Raw genomic sequence first — 17,681 nt, 5'->3', positions numbered from 1 at the left:
TTTTTCCCCAGTACGTTCACCCTTGGCTTACAGAAGATGCACACACCTAGAAGAGAAAGTAATGGTAAATGGTTGATTTTGAACTGTCAAAAGCCAGGCTACACAAACTTCACATGGAAATTATAATCAGAATTTACCATACTGTGATTGGGCATTACAATACGCATGGTAAGCCCACCTGCTGTTCTGTAGTAACCGGACAGAGAACTAAGTTAGTAGTAACTCATAGGCATAACAGCATGAGTTAAAGGCATTATGGAAATTGTCTAACCTTTCCCAACCAGGTATAATCATCGGTTGTTTAGAATACTGGTAGCAGCCAGCAGACCATTCACTCTCGGATTCCCAGTGTGCTAAGACCACTCGAGCTGAGCTAGTCTTAGGGCTTGTCTACACATAGTAGCAATGCACACTACTGGAGTGTAATTTCTAAAGTGCACTAATGTTTTGCATATTGGTTGGTGCAGACTCTGTTAATGCACAGGAAAAAGCTCCCTAGTGCACTCAGTTTCCGTGTCCCAATCCACCTTTCCCTGGAGCAGCTGTCACAGTGGAAAGCCAGTTTTGCCCCTTTAGCCCTGTGCTGCAGGAAGCATGCTCAGCTGCTCAGTGGGGATGGTGCATGTGCAATCTGGTCAACACTAGGAGATGTGAGAGGCTTATGCATGCTCAGTGAGGATGTGCTCTTCAGAGATATTAGCAGTCTAATATCAGCTCATCTTAAGTGATCACTCTCCTTACAGTGTGTATGGTAACACCCATTGTTTCCTGTTCTGTGTCTATATAAATCTCCCCACTGTATTTTCCACTGAAGGCATCTGATGAAGTGGGGTGTAGCTCACGAAGGCTTATGCTCAAATAAATTTGTTAGTCTCTAACGTGCCACAAGTCCTCCTTTTCTGATTCCCCTCAGGGGCCAGGCTCTGGGGCGACCACGCCTGCGCCCGCCCAGCACACTTAGGCTGAACCTCTGGTTTCACTGGCCCCTGCAACAGTTTCATTGAGATTCTGGGGATTCCGTTAGGTTGCCTGGATCAGGCCCCTACAATGGCACCTTCTCGCGCGGAGGAGCCAAGAGCTGTGGCCGCAAACGGACTGAGCTGCTACCAGGCGGCCCCACCCCTCACCCGCCGCGTGCAAACGGGGCCCCACCCCTCCCAGCGTCCCTAACGAAGCCCCGCCTCTCCCCGACCACGGCCGCGGCAGCGGCTCAGAAGCGTCAGGGGCGACAAGCTGCACTTCCGGGTTCCTTGATGCGTCGGTGCGCGATGACGTCATATCCACCGACCCCGGAAGTGGAACTCGAAATTGGCAGCGGCGCCGTGAATCGCGGAGGGGAAACACACGGGAGCGGTGGCGCGTCTCCCAGTAACGGTGCCTCGCCCCGCCCGGCCCGGCCCTTCCGGGACAAGGGGAACCAGGTACGTGGCGCTCCGTCGTGGGGTCGAGGGGAATGTGCTCCTGCCGCGTCCCGGCGCTGCTGCTGGAACCACAGATCGACAGTCCCCCCCTCCGCCCCCCGGTCAGTGACAGCGACTCCCCCGCGCGGGGCACCCGGTGCGCCGAGCCCGGTGCCAGATTGTTCAGTGGCCAGGGCCGCCCCTCACCAGAGAGAGCCTTGGCGTAGCCTGCCCTGGGGAGTCGGGCTCCAGTTCCCTCCGCCGCTCTGCACCCGGCGCCCCCGGCTGATAGTGTCACGCTGGGGGGGGGGGTCGTCTCCTTTCATCTCCCAACAGAGCCAGCCCGGCTCCCTCTCCAAGATTGTCACATTGGCCAGAGCCTCCCCCGTACGCACCAGAGAGAGCCCCCTGCTCCGAATTCCCATCTCCCTCCCTACACACCGCCCCTCGCCCTGGAGGCTTCCCGAGCCCCATAGGGGAAGTCACAGTAGCCAGAGCTTTCCCAGAGAAGTCGAATGTCTAAGTGTCAAACTTATTCCCTGGAGAGGGCCCAGGCGCCTGGAATGATATGGTTCTTGGGTTGTATGTGTCCCTCAGACTTCCCCTGATGCTGGTGGGAGGCTTATTTTTTCTTACTTGCATTGTGGTAGTGCCCAGGGACCTGTTGTGTTAGTTACTGCACGAACATGTAACAAACATGTAATAGTCCCTGCTCTGAAGAAGTAGTTTTTTTACCCACGAAAGCTGATGCCCAAATAAATCTGTTAGTCTTTAAGGTGCCACCAGACTCCTCGTTGGTCCTACCCTGAAGAGTTTATGATCCAAGTTTGTACAGAGATTAAGGATAGAATATGCTGCTTATGTGGTAGCTATACATAGGGGCCTGACACTGCAGATACTTAAGCACGTGAGCAATACTGTTAGTTTGTGGGGAACTCCTCACATTCTTAAACATTTGCAAGATTGAGCCTTTTGTTCAGGTAGCAAGGTATTAAAGCAATTTCACTCTGTGAGGAAAAATTGATGACAAGTTGTTCTACAGCCCAGGTTCTTTCTGCTCTCGCTTATATGCTAATTTCAATAATTGCCCATATAAATCAAACAGTTGTGTGGTTAAAGTTTGGAAAATGATGTTCTCAAAGTGTTATTATTAGACTTAGGCTTTGTCTGCAAACAAAAGTTGTATTGCTTTAACTATACCAGAGTATTGAAAGCCACTCTTTTTCCCCAGCATGGTTATCGTTATACCAGTGTAAATGTGCTCTGTACTGGTATATTTGTTCCTGTACAGTAAGGATAATGAGTTATACTGGTGTAAGTTACATTTATACCATTATAGCTGCATCCACTTGAAGGGTTGTACCGGTTTAACTGTATTGTCATACCATAACTGACATACCTGTACAAAAACTATGTGTAGACCAGGCCTTAAGAGTTAACACTCATTTGAGGTGAGTGGAGACAATTATCAACTTACGGAGCTGTTTAGTGTGTTTGCAGACTCAGAAAGATGACACAGCTTCAGTTTTCAATTGATTTATCCTTAGTTCATATTTGGAAGATTTTCTTCACAACCATAAGGGCTAGAGACTTTTTTTTTTAAAGTGTCTTTGATTCTGTGGAACCTGTTGGTTATTATCATGGGGTCTGTTGTTAGACATTACTGGACATCTCTGCTCTTTCCCATCTGGACAGAGTCAAAAAAGTCAGTCCCCAGTCATGGGTAGAGATGATGTGCAGATCCTCCCCTCCACCTATGGAGCAGTAATTGTAGCTTAACTCCCTTTTTTACCCACAGAACTGAAAGCAGAGTGTCAGAGCCTCTCTTCCCTTCTTTCTGCCCCCCTACACCCTCAGCAAGCGAGACTCACAATGGCCAGGGTCTCCCCATCTCTCTCTCTCTCTCTCTTTGAAGGGAGAGAACACAAGCGAGTCACAATTGCAGTGCCTCTCCTTGAGAGTAATACTGATTATTGTCTTCTCTTCTTCCTCCCCATTGAGTAATATGAATCATAGGGTCGATGCTGCTTCTTTACTCTCCCTGATGACAGTAATAATAATTTCTGAATGATTGCCCATCCCTTTTGCCCCCTACCAGTAAATATTGGCCTATGCCTTCCTCCAGTGCTACTCCTTCCCCCCCAGTGAGTAATAATAGCTATTGTCCTTTTTTCCCTTCAGAGTAATACTTGTCAGTATTCGGGGTTATTGTTCCCTGTCCCCCAAAGGAGTAATAATGGCAACACCTCTTCCACATGCAGAGGTTTTTAATGGCGAATGTTACTTTCTTCACTCCATCCCCTATAGTATTGTAGGTTTGTATTGTAGTTTGTTTTGTAAATACATGCTTTTATACATTGATGGAATAAATAAATAATTCTGAGTTTTTTCTTTAACTTCAGAAAGAGGTACTAAGTGTATCTCTCCAAAGTCTTGCAGTACTAGAGGGTTGCACTTGTACCTTTTTTCAGACCACACTAACCATCTTATTTCAAAATGTCTACACAAATGTTCCATTACTGTTGCAATATCTGCATTGTGCATTATGCAGTTTTCAGCCCAGGTCCCTGAAGCAGGGATTTTTAGAATTAGCTAGCCCTATCTTGAAAGATGATACATTATTTTTCTCAAAATATAGAGTATGAAGTAACATTTCTCATTGTACATGTTATTTTTTATTTTGTAAAATTACTTGGCAGTTGTATTGTTATAAAATAGAAAGTTCATAGGCATAAAATCACACAAGCTGAGGTAACTCAAAACAAGAAAGTAATCAAACAAGCACAGGAGACACCTGACATTGTGCACTGGTTGACAAAGGGATTGCAGGAGCACTGTGAAATTGTGCTGGGGGTGCCAACAGCAATGCGGAAGCTATAACACCAATACTTTTGGTTTAAACTAGCCCAGCCAATGATACGGTGGCCTGATGTTGTTCTGACTGCTGTTCTGTTATTGGTAAGGTGTGTACAGGAGCCACAGAGGTATCAAATTGATGCTGATAGGCATGGCTTTGATACTGCAACACATAGCTGTTCCACACCGGGAGTGGTGATACAACTGATCACTCCATCTGCAGAAAAGTTAAAGGATAATGTCAGCTTCACTAAATGGCTGCTGGGGCCCTCTTAACCAAGAATTGGCTATTGGGAAATACAGTTTTGCAAGACTTGATCCTTTTCTAGGTTGCTGGTCACTTCGACTAGTCAAAAATTTACTGTGATATCTTTTTGGCCTATCTGAAATGGACTAGTAATTTCAACCTAATCCAGTTCCTAGTTGACATGGCCTCACATGAAAAACTACTGAAGGTGGCAGTCTCAGCAGAGAAGCCACTGACTGAATGGATGTTGAAAACAATCTGCCTTTTCACATTAGAGGTGGTCCCTCCAGTTCAGGTTAGCAGTATGTTGATGAATCAGTATAGGGAAGCTTACAGGTCACTGCCCTTAGTTTATCTCTGTCGAAGTCATTCTGTCAGCCTTGATTATTATTAAATTCCCAACAAAAGAAATATTACATTGCTGTTTCTGGAAAAGGGATAACGACTGAACATAATGAACAAAACCGTCAACTTACATGGATGCTGTGATTCCACTGAGGGTAGTAATGCTGTAGTAAAGATTGAGGAGGAGTTTCTGTTATACTATATAGCCCCTTCTGTATTTTTTAACTACTGTTTTAATGCCATTTCTCTTAAGACTATGCTACTTAATTTTTTGTGTGGTAATTTAAATGACCATGTAATAGATGCTTTGGCAGTACAGTATGTAGGTAGGTAAAGTACTCCCTTACTCTACTTTTAACTACTGGAAACTTTCTCTAATATTCTGCCAAGTATCAGAGGGGTAGCCATGTTAGTCTGTATCCACAAAAAACAATGAGGAGACTGGTGGCATCTTAAAGACTAACAGATTTATTTGGGCATAAGCTTTCGTGTGGGTAAAAAAACCCACTTCTTCAGATGCATGGAGTGAAAATTACAGATGCAGGCATAAATATACTGACACATGAAAAGAAGGGAGTTACCTTACAAGTGGAGAACCAGTGTTGACAAGGCCAATTCAGTCAGGGTGGATGTGGTCCACTCCCAAAAATTGAGGAGCTGGTATCAGTACCAAGAGAGGGAAAATTGCTTTTGTAGTGAGCCTGCCACTCCCAGTTCCTAATCAAGTCCAAATTAATGGTGTTACATTTGCAAATGAATTGTAGCTCTTGCAGTTTCTCTTTGCAGTCTGTTTTTGAAGCTTTTGTTGTTGGATGGTTACTTCTAAATCTGTTGTTGAATGTCCAGGGAGATGGAAGTGTTCTCCTACTGGCTTTTTATGTTACCATTCCTGATGTCTGATTTGTGTCTATTTATTCTTTTCCGAAGAAACTGTCTGGTTTGGCCAACGTACATGGCAGAGGACCATTGCTGGCACATGATGGCATATATTACATTAGTAGATGTGCATGTGAATGAGCCCCTGATGGTGTGGCTGATGTGGTTGGGTCCTATAATGGTGTTGCTAGAGTAGATACGGGGGCAGAGTAGGCAACACGGTTTGTTACAGAGATTGATTCCTGGGTTAGTGTTTCTGTGATATGGTGTGTAGTTACATGTGAGTATTTGCTTCAGGTTGGGGGGCTGTCTGTAAGCGAGGACTGGCCTGCCTTGCAAGGTCTGTGAGAGTGAGGGATTGTTTTCCAGGATAGGTTGTACATTGCTGATGTGCTGGAGAGGTTTTAGCTGAGGGCTGTACGTGATGGCTAGTGGTGTTCTGTTATTTTCCTTGTTGGGCCTGTCCTGTAGTAGGTGACTTCTGGGTACCTGTCAATCTGTTTCCTCACTCCCCAGGTGGGTATTGTAATTTTAAGAATGCTTGATAGAGATCTTGTGTATGTTCGTCTCTGTTTGAGGGATTGGAACAAATGCGATTGTATTTTAGGGCTTGGCTGTAGACAACGGATCGTGTGATGTGTCTGCAGAGCTACAATTCATTTGCAAATTTAACACCATTAATTTGGACTTGAATAGAGACTAGGAGTGGCTGGCTCACTACAAAAGCAATTTTCCCTCTCTTGGTATTGACTTCTCCCCATCAATTATTGGGAGTGGAATTCAGTAGCTGTTAGGAGAAAGGGGACTAGGTTCAGCCAAAGCTCCTGTCATCTACTCTTGGGATTATTGGGAGTGGACCACATCCAACCTGACTGAAATGGCCTTGTCAACACTGGTTCTCAACTTGTAAGGTAACTTCCTTCTCTTCATATGTCAGTATATTTATGCCTACATCCTTAATTTTCACTCCATGCAGCTGAAAAAATGGGGTTTTTTACCCATGAAAGCTTATGCCCAATTAAATCTGTTAGTCTCTGAGGGCTTGTCTACATTATCAGTTTACAGAGCTGCAACTTTCTGGCTCAGGGGTGTGAAAAAACACCCCCTTGAGTGCAGCAAGTTTCAGGGCTGTAAAGTGCCGGTGTAGACAGAGCACTAGCGCTGGCGGCCGCACCTCTTGTGGAGGTGTTTTATTTTTTTGTTTTTTTTTAAAGAGCTTTAGCGTTGCCACTGTAGACTAGCCCTAATATTCTAGTACCTGTAGTTTAATCGCTGCCCTTCTTTCTTCAGACTGCCTTCTCGGTTGCCGTAGTCATTCCTGGATATAAATATGTTAATCTCGGATCCATTAATACATGAACGTGACATCACAAGTAATTAATGGATGTGGCATTGCACTTGCTACTCTGATTATATTTTTTTCCACAAGTTGCCTTTATGTAGCAGTTAGCTAAGGTTGAGGATAATGTTCGCTTGTACTTAGTTGTTGGAGGTTTGATGATTACATGTTGGTTTCTTTTCGCTTTTGATTTTTAGACAGCAACTTCATTGTTCTTCCAAGGCAAAGTACTTGTGAACGTTGTTCTTCTTACCATTTTTTTTACTATTGGTTTTAATATTTTTGGAACAAAACCTATTTTCAGGGAAGTGTAGTGTCTTTAATTTTTTATTTACCAGAGTATGCTTTTCACTGCTGAATGTCTAGCAGATTTGAAATTCATAGGCTCCTTGCTGAGCCCTTTACTATGATCTCTAGACTAGTTGTTTAGCTCCTTGTTTCTCTTTTCAAAAAGGTAGCTTCGTAGCTAAAGAAATGACCTTCAATGGTCTGCTTTTGAACAGCTTTTTATTGTTCGCTTTGGTTATTTTATTCAATGACTACTTTTACTGAATTTGTTGTGTGAATTTTTTGGTTTTCCTGTCTCTCCCCTTGTATTTCACTACCTTTGCTTCTGTGTAGTCTTCCATTGATGGACGTAATTTATCATTTGTTGAGATGATTTTATTTTGGCTTTATGGACAGTCGCTGTTTTTTATTTGTTAAGCTTTTTAGGAGCTAAGAGACTATGTAGGGCCCAGAATATTGGAAAAAGAAACAAGTACAGACATCTGTCCATGTAAATGTATAATTATTAGGATCCAAGCACTTTTATCTGTCATTCTTTCAGAACTGCAAAATACACATGGAGAGATGTGAACAAATTAAAAAATTAAAATCTTAAACGCTACTTCTTTGAGTCTGCCCTCTTGGCTATTCTTCTTTTTAATTTCTAAATGAACCTAATTATTTGGAATTCAAATTAAATAAATGGTGTAACTTATATATTAGGAGGGAGTAAAGTTTTCATTGATATCACTTAAAATTAATGGGGTTTTTGCCATGGGTCCTCAATGGTAGAATTTAAAACACAAAATAGACTTGTCATGAAAAGCCTAAAATCTCTGAAAATTGTGAAATACAAATGTTGTGTCAGTTTTTCACCTTTTACGTATGCACAGAGAAACACTATCAAGTTGTGGATTTGAAATGACTGATCCATCTTGTTGAGTGCAGGAAACATGGGGCCTTGGCAGGAGCCAGGATACTTGCTCTTGGGCTCTCTCCTCCTGAATCTGTGGACTAGATTTCTTAGAGCAGCTGAGATGAACAGAGAGTAGATGACAGGAGCTTTGGCAGAACCTGGTCCCCTTTCTCCTAACAGCTACTGAATTCTTTCCCATCCCTCCCATTCCTGTACTTGGTGTTAATTAGTACCTACTTGGGGGAGTGTCTCTCTATGCCATACTGTTGCAGATGTGACTAACAGAGGTGCTTATGCTGGAGCCCTCTTGGTTTAAAAGGGAGAGAGTATTGTCAGCATTCTGTCAGTCTCCATGACTTTGGAATGTTCTCCCTCCTGAAAATAGCCCTTTAAGGTGATCTTTAAGGGCATGGCTACACTTGCAGATGTAGAGCGCTGTGAGTTAAACTCACCTTCGTAGAGCACAGTAGGGAAAGCACTGCAGTTTGTCCACACTGACAACTGCAAGTGCACTGGTGTGGCCATGTTTGGGCACTTGCAGTGGCATTGGGAGCGGTGCATTGTGGGCAGCTATCCCACAGAGCACCTCTTCCTATTCTGGTGCTGTGGCTTGTGGGAAGGGGGTGGGGAGTGCGGGGCATTCGGGGTCCTGTCCCAACTCCCTGTGATGCATCGGTTCGCATCCCAGCATTCCCTTTGCTTCTGTTCACATTTGGCCCCATCTTTCAATGGTTTTTTTACTGCACACTTCTTCCCTTTTGGTCTGCGGGGATGGAGCCCGAACTGCTGAGGAATGTGCTGACGAGTCTCGCCAGCGCATCACGTTTGGCAGTCGAAGGATTCCTTAAGATCCAAAGTGACAGTCAGGACTCCGATTATATCAACTCGAGTAACGCAAACAACATGAGTTTGCTTGTGGCTTTCACAGACATGCTCACCACTGTGGAACGCCACTTTTGGGCTTGGGAAACAAGCACTGAGTGGTGGGAATCACATCGTCATGCAAGTCTGGGATGATGAGGCGTGGCTGCAGAACTTTCGGATGAGAAAAGCCACTTCATGGGACTATGTGAGGAGCTCACCCCCACCCTGCAGCGCAAGGACACGAGATTGAGAGCTACCTTGACAGTGGAGAAGCGGGTGACTACTGCAATAATCTGGAAGCTGGCAACTCCAGACAGCTACTGATCAGAGTGGGGAAGTCGACTGTCTGAATTGTATTGATGCAAGTTTGCAGGGCCATTAATTGCATCCTGCTCAGAAGAACCATGACTTCGGATAATGTGCATGACATTGTGGCTGGCTTCGCACAAATGGGTTTCCCTAACTGTGGAGGGGCGATAGATGGGACACATATTCCAATTCTGGCACCAGCCCACCTAGCCTCCCAGTATGTTAATCGGAAGGGCTATTTCTCTATGGTTCTCCAGGCGCTTGTGGATCACCGTGGGCGTTTCATTGACATTAACGTAGGCTGGCCCGGAAAGGTGCATGACGCACGCATCTTTCTTAACCCTGGCCTATTCAGGAAGCTGCAAACCGGGACTTTTTTCCCAGACCAGAAAATCACAGTAAGGGAAGTTGAAATGCTCATTGTACTCCTTGAAGACCCCGCTTAGCCTTTGATGCGTGGCTCATGAAACCATACACAGGGAGCCTTGACAGCAGCAAGGAGCAGTTCAACAACAGGCTGAGCCGGTGCAGAATGACTGTGGAGTGTACTTTTGGCCGTTTAAAGGGTCGCTGGCACTCTCTGTATGGGAAGCTGGACTTGGCCAATAACAGCATCCCCACGGTTATATCTGCGTGCTGTACTCTCCATAACATTTGTGAAGGGAAGGGTGAAAGATTCACTCAGGCATGAAACTCAGAGGTTCAACACCTGGAGACTGAATTTGAACAACCAGAGAGCAGGGCTATTAGAGGGGCCCAGCGTGGGGCTGCAAGGATTAGGGATGCCTTGAGGGAGCAATTTGAGGCTGAAAGCCAACAGTAATGTCTAGTGTGGTGCCCTGCATGGGAGCGAAGTCCAGTAGGAATCTGTGTTTGCTATGTATGATACGCTGACTTGCAGCATCTGTTGCTTTCCTGGCTAAGGTTTCTTTTACATTATGCAATAATAAATGTTTTCAAAGCCAAAAAATCAATTTATTGAAAAGAAACACAACACAACACAACTGCTTGGAAAACACAAAGGGCAACGGGGTGGGGTAGGGGTACAATCACAGATTTGCATATGTCCTATCTGGAGTGCTGCGCAATGCATGCTGCGCTTCAGGATGGCTATTGTCAAGGTTCCTTCCCCACTCTGAACTCTAGGGTACAGATGTGCATGAAAACCCCCTAAGCTTATTTTTACCAGCTTAGGTTAAAAATTCCCCAAGGTACAAACTATTTTACCTTTTGCCCTTGGACTTTATTGCTGCCACCACCAAGCGTCTAACAGTTATAACAGGGAAAGAGCCCACTTGGAAACGTCTTCCCCCCAAAAAATCCTCCCCAAACCCTACACCCCCTTTCCTGGGGAAGGCTTGATAAAAATCCTCACCAATTTGCATAGGTGAACAGAGACCCAAACCCTTGGATCTTAAGAACAATGAAAAAACAATCAGGTTCTTAAAAGAAGAATTTTAATTGAAGTAAAAGAATCACCTCCGTAAAATCAGGATGGTAAATACCTTACAGGATAATCAGATTCAAAACATAGAGAATCCCTCTAGGCAAACCCTTAAGTTACAAAAAAGAAAGCTGCAAAACCGGGACTTTTTTCCCAGACCAGAAAATCACAGTAAGGGAAGTTGAAATGCTCATTGTACTCCTTGAAGACCCCGCAAAAAGTTACACAGTGCCGCGGACAATTCAGCCTTACTGGGATGAGGAGAAGAGTGGCTCTCCCGAAAAAACCTGCACAAGCGCATTGCCCAAGTTCTGGCTGAGACCTTTGAAGAGATCACTGAGGCCGATTACTGTGATGAGAGAGCATGTCAACGCCCTATTCCACATCTAGGCATGCATTCGGCCCTAACCCTCCGCGCCCCAAGAGCCTGCACCAAATAACTTCCTTCCCAAAATAAAAGCCGCTTACCAGGAACCTCCTCTGGTGTTTGTCCTTCCCCAAGCACTGGCCGCCACGACTGGCTAGCTTCCTCCTGGCTTGATAACAGCTCCTGGCTGCATGCATCTAGGGATTCCGGGGTGTCTTCCTCTGCTGGAGCACCACCGCACCCGCTTTGCGGCTCCTCCTACCTTGTTGAACTGGGCTCTGAAGTGTCCATGGTGGTACTCGAAGTGGAGGTGGGGTTGCCCCCAAGTATCATGTCCAGATCTTTGTAAAAACGGAGCGGCTGTTTGCCTCTTGGGCTTTGCAGTAGGTATTCCGCAGCTCCTTCACTTTAACCCTGCACTTCAGTGCGTCCCGGTCATGGCCTTTCCAGCATGGCCCTTGATATCTGCCCAAAGATATCATAATTCCTATGGCTGGAGTGCAGCTGGGTCTGGACAACTTCCTCCCCCCAAACACTGATGAGGTCCAGCACCTCACCATTGCTCCATACTGGGGATCGCCTGGTGTGTGGAGGCATGGTCACCTGGAAAGATTTACTGAGAGCACTCCAAGCCTGGCTGGGCAAACAGGAAGGGGATTTTCAAAATTCCTGGAGAATTTAAAGGGTGGGTCTGACGGTTGGTCACCTGAGTGCAGGGCAGTAGAGTTCAAAGTAATGACCAGAGTGGCTAGAACAGGTATTGTGGGATACTTCTGGAGGCTGATCGCAGCGCAATAACAGACCAGGGTGTCCACACTGGCGCTGCAGCATTCCAGCGGTGGCGCAGCAGTCTTCCACTCGCCTAGGTGGAGTACCAGCAGTGCTGTAGCCACGGAGACAGAGCACTCTACGTGCCTTGTCAGTGTGGACGGGGAGTGAGCTAGGGCGCCTGGGGCTCCTTTATTGCACTGTAACTTGCAAATGTAGCCAAGCCCTAAATCTGTTTTCTTAGACCTTTGGGGAGACAGAAAACTCACAAGGGTAGATGGGTACTAAGTGTGCTTATTTTCTTGGTTACTTTCTACTGTTAAGCTTGAGGCAAAATTTCTGGTTCTGTGTTAAGGGTTGCATTTTAAATATTTGTCAAGGGCTTCTAGACCTTGGTTTGAAGAACCTTGTTCTGTTTTGTACAAATCAAAATAAATTGTCAGAGAGAGACAGTCATTCTCTTAGGTATCTTGTGCCAATCCCATGAAGGCTAGGATCTTTACTCCCTGGACTGGCTCCTCACAGAATATTCCCCAAATTCAAAGTAGAGTATTGGGGTGATGAGTTGTTAGTGATTGCTGCTGAAGAGCTTTTAAAAAGTTATCCATTGATCCTTATTATTCAGTGTAAAGCACCAACAAACCAAGAAGTGAATGGGAATATAATAGGTGCTGATTTTTTGCTAGTTTGGAGTGTGTGTGTCTGTGTGTGTCTTTTTTTTAAATCATATACTGGGACATGTTGTTGTTTGATACTAGCCATTAAAGTACTTGATTTTGAAATGTGTTGCCCTATGAAATGTACTTTGTCCCATGGAAAAAACACACTTCTTTCTGTGTAAACTAATGTAACCTTAAATTGTATTTACTTAATCTGTGAGTCACTTTCATTGATTTAAATAGAGCAGAATTCCAGAAGTACATTTAAAAAAAAGGATTAGAAGTGGTTATTTTGTATTCAAATTGTTCCCTTTTTTCACTAACTTCTAATATGAAAAACTTTTGCTAATCTAGTAACTATTAGAATGTAGATTTAATTATTTTTTCTTAATATATTTTAAAGTGAAAGGTGCCAGATTGACAGCTATGGAAACGAAATATCCTGTCACATAATAGGTACGTATTGGCAGTGCAAGCTTCTCTACACTGTTCAAATATGACACAACCTTCTTGAGGGGTGAAAGGATAGTTCAATCTCTATTTATTCCTTGACTTTTCTGGTAAGTTTGCCAGCAAAGGTGCCAGTTTTGATTCTGATTTTTGTGTTGTGACCAGCTATCCTCCAGGACATAATTGAGACCAATGAGTCATTTTATGTCCACTGACCAGCTTTCAGCAGATAATGACTCAGTCCTATACTTGTTTGAATTTATTCTAAGGACTACTGCCTAATCTGGAGTTCATGTGTGCAGTGCTGGTCATCCTATCTCAGAAAGGATATTGTAAAATTAGAGGGTGTTCAGGCGAGAGTGAAGAGAATGATTGGGGCAAGCAAAAACTCACCTATGAAGAGAGATTTAAAAGATTGCAATTGTTTATCTTATAAAGAAGACAAATTTGAGGTGGGTCATAATAAAAATATAACGAATGATATGGAGAAGGTAGATTAGGAATTGTTTCAATGCAAGAACAAAGGGACATTAAAAATAAATGGGGTAAATTCAAAACTGAAAAGAGGTCCCCCGCAACCCCCCTTTCAAAATGCATAATGAAACTGTGGGACTTATTGCCACACAATATTGTTGAGGCCAAAAGCTTAGCAAAATTCAAAAAGGATTGAACTTTTATGTAGATGATGATAATCAGAGTTTTTAAAACTGTTGCTTACATAAATTTTGGAAGATATGTTAAACCTCATGCTTCAGGGTTTAAACCAGTCTCCCAACTGTAAGGGATTAGAAGGAGACCTAATGTGGGGTTCAGATTATATTGCATCTGCCTATTTTGGGGTTTTGTGTACCTTCCTCTGAATCACCTGGTGTTGGTCAATGTGAAACAGGTTTTAAAAAACCACTACTGGAAAGAGGTTATAGTTTTGTGCTAGTAGTATTGTTAAATATCAGTAAATATTTGATTCAGTAGTGCTCAGAGGCATCAACCAAGTCACGGTCCTATTTTGCTGGGCACTGTGCAAACATATACTAAATGACAGTCCCTGCCTCAAAGATTTTACATTGTCTGAATCATAAGACCTGTCTATGAAGAGGGGGAAAAAGTGGGTGTGGAAGATGAGGTAACTTACAGCAGAATGTTTTAGCACAGAGTAAAAAGAAAAGGAGTACTAGTGGCACCTTAGAGACGAACCAATTTATTTGAGCATAAGCTTTCGTGAGCTACAGCATCCGATGAAGTGAGCTGTAGCTCATGAAAGCTTATTCTCAAATAATTTGGTTAGTCGCTAAGGTGCCATTAGTACTCGTTTTTTTTTTTTTTTTTTTTGCGAATATAGACTAACACGGCTGCTGGATTTTCTTGCCAGGCTGTATTAGGAGGAGAACATCACCAGACAGACATTTAAATTTGTTTGTTTTAACTAAAACAACAACATTAGGTATTCTGGATTTTTTTCTTCAGCAGCAAACATATAATATTTTAACAAAACAAGCATATGAATTTTTGAATTTAAACATTCAAGTTTTTTAAGAGCAGGTTTGTTTTTCTTAAAATTGTTTAAAATAATTAAATGAAATATTTAAAAAACCAAAAATTATATGGACTACGTCAGCCAGGTCAACATGAGAAACTTAAAATATTGACTTCTGCAGCTACCTCAGTCATCTTCACCTTCATTTTCTGGTTTGTTCATAATCTGGAAAAGAAAAACAAGCTTTCCTGCTTTTGCAGGTCCCGAACGATTTCTCAATTTAGAATGAATTAGTCCAAAGGAAGAGAATATTCTTTCTACACCGTCAGAAGAAGCTACTGCTGTTAAGTGACATTATCACTTTAACAGTCTCTGAATCCAAGTGCTTAAGTGACTTCCACCAGTTCACTGGTGTGATGTTCTTTAAAACATCATCAGCAAGCATATATTTCTTGAATGGTTCACCCTTAGCTCTGAAGTTTATTATAGTTGGCATTATGGAGGGATGATAGATGTCCATGTCATAGGCAACTCCTCTTCTTCAGCAGTTAAGGTTTGACCCTGGTACCAAGTATTGAGAACATTTGCAAGAAAATGATCTGGAGATAATGCTTGTCCCATTTGTTTTTTTTAATGCTTGTAATTTAACTCTGTCATTGCATATTTCTCTTTTTAAAATCTCGCTCGGTACCGTCAAAATTTCAACAGCATCAGCAATAAAACAGCTATTTCCCTGCATTTTGTTTAAAGCCTATTTCTGTAGCCTTGGAGTACCCAGCATGTGTTTCAACATTTCTCTTAAGCCAATGTTGAGAACTTTGGCTGTGACAGTGCCATCTATATTTTCACAATTTTGTCACAAACTGTCATCAGATTAGGCCAGTTCTTGATATAGTGCTAAAAACAGTCCCCTACTGAGTTCCATCACACCTCTTGTGGGAGAATTAGCTTGGTTCCTCCCACTTTTTTCAGAGCAGCTGCAAAGTGGTTGTTATGGAAGTATTTTGCAATTTCAACAACATTAGCCTTTATTTCTAGAACACTGAAGTCTTTGGCTAGGAGGTGCATCAAATGAGCACTGCAGCCGTGATGCTGTTAGCTTGGAAATCTCTTCAAATAACTTCTTCTCATCTTGGATACATTTGCAGCATTGTCTGTGACCAAGCTGTGTACTAACATTTGAATTTTTTTTTCCCATGGTTTGTTATAGCTTTTACTGCTGCTACTTGTAAATATTCTGCTGTGTGTGCATTTCCTGATGTATCCATTGTTTCTGTGAGGAAGACATTCCCTTCTTCTGTTGTCACACAAGAACATACAACAGGATCAGTATGGATATTGCTACACCCATCAAAACTCAGGTTAACAATTTCACCCTCTACACCTTTCGCACACTTTCCAATTTCTCTTTCATATACTTTATCTGCTCTGTTGGGTGGACTGTGTCCTGGTCTTAATGACTGAACTATGTTAATGAAGTGTGGGTTCTCAGTCATACGGAAAGGAGAGTTTGTTGCATAAACAAAAACTAGGCAATTTTTGTAATCTGCTAGTTCTTATCACAAACTTATCTATGGTTGTTACTGGATGATGGCGATACTTTTTTTTTCCCTTTTGCTGCTGGTGATATACTGTGGCTATGTGACATATAGGATATGACTGAAACACTATCATTGGCAGATAGCTCTGAAACTATAGAAAATGGTGATCTTGAAGGTGGATAGTCTTCAGAATCCTGTATGTTGAGGATGGAGTCTCCTAAACAAAATAAGTCCATACAGTTATTTAATTACTCATTTACTCATTACTGCTCATTTAGTATTTAGTTTGTATTCACTGACACTCAATACTACTTTAAAGGTGAAATTGTAAAAAGATCTGCCTATTTCAGCTATTTATTTTTTATCACAACTGCATCTAAAATGATAGTACCATACAGCAACAGCTATATTTTTTGCTCAAACATGAGAATTCAAGAATAGTCCAGAAGGAAGACAGGCAGTCCTTAAGAAAGAAGCATGAAATAAAAAAGTTACCAGCCTGAAGATTCTGCATGTTCAGACATGTTCCTTTCATCATCTTCAACGCAGCTTCCTCCTGAGAAGGAACACTTCTCATGATGTTGTTTCATTTGGGCAACCAGGCCTTGCATTTCTTCGTTGCACTGTTTGCATTTTGCACGCATGCCTGTCTTACCCACAGGTAGAGAAATTTCATTAAAATATTCCCACACTGGGTCTCTCTTACGGCCTGCTGCCATTATAGTTTTTCCCTTCTAGTGAGAGAATGATATGATAGATCTCAGATCAATGAAGGCTGCACTCAGAAAGACCTCAAGACTTCTGGAATATGCTGCTCATACAGTTTGACTTTTGTTTCTACTGCCTGTCCCTCCCTTCTCACATTTATCTCCAGACTTCTTCTCCTCGTTCAGATCTGTTCTGCCCCCAACAATCTTCTGTTCATTGAACTTTTTGAAACTTTGCACTTTTAGAGAGAGGTAAGGGATTGACTCTGTGTATACAAATTTGCAGAGGGACAAAAGGGTTGAGGTCTGTTATTTCTCATCTTTGTTTGTTAGTTTGTTTAAAAACAGGTTTCAGAGTGACAGCCGTGTTAGTCTGTATTCGCAAAAAGAAAAGGAGTACTTGTGGCACCTTAGAGACTAACCAATTTATTTGAGCATAAGCTTTCGCGAGCTACAGCTCACTTCATTGGATGCATACTGTGGAAAGTGTAGAAGATCTTTTTATATACACACACAGCATGAAAAAATACCTACTCCCACCCCACTCTCCTGCTGCTAATAGCTTATCTAAAGTGATCACTCTCCTTACAATGTGTACGATAATCAAGTTGGGCCATTTCCAGCACAAATCCAGGGTTTAACAAGAACGTCTGGGGGGAGAGAGGGTAGGAAAAAAACAAGGGGAAATAGGTTACCTTGCATAATGACTTAGCCACTCCCAGTCTCTATTCAAGCCTAAGTTAATTGTATCAAATTTGCAAATGAATTCCAATTCAACAGTTTCTCACTGGAGTCTGGATTTGAAGGTTTTTTGTCGTAATATCACAACTTTCATGTCTGTAATCGCGTGAC

The 17,681-nt window shown here is 42.9% G+C and overlaps 1 protein-coding gene across 5 annotated transcripts in view; it reads left to right on the top strand.

The window, feature by feature from the left end:
• Positions 1-1,296: 1,296 nt before the first annotated feature.
• Positions 1,297-17,681, top strand: part of ARB2A (ARB2 cotranscriptional regulator A) — a 386,066-nt gene continuing 369,681 nt past the window's right edge. For 4 of the 5 annotated variants that reach the window (XM_084629685.1, XM_084629683.1, XM_084629687.1 and 1 more), the window contains exon 1: positions 1,297-1,421. The gene's annotated coding sequence lies outside the window, so the exon portion shown is untranslated. Of the gene's footprint in view, positions 1,422-13,060; positions 13,114-17,681 lie in introns of all 5 variants that reach the window. The other variant, XM_084629684.1, reaches the window with a different exon arrangement.

Source organism: Lepidochelys olivacea (genome assembly GCF_965140295.1).
Source record: "Lepidochelys olivacea isolate rLepOli2 genome assembly, chromosome: 5".
Taxonomy (NCBI): Eukaryota; Metazoa; Chordata; order Testudines; family Cheloniidae; genus Lepidochelys; species Lepidochelys olivacea.
This window is presented reverse-complemented; position numbering and strand designations above follow the sequence as displayed.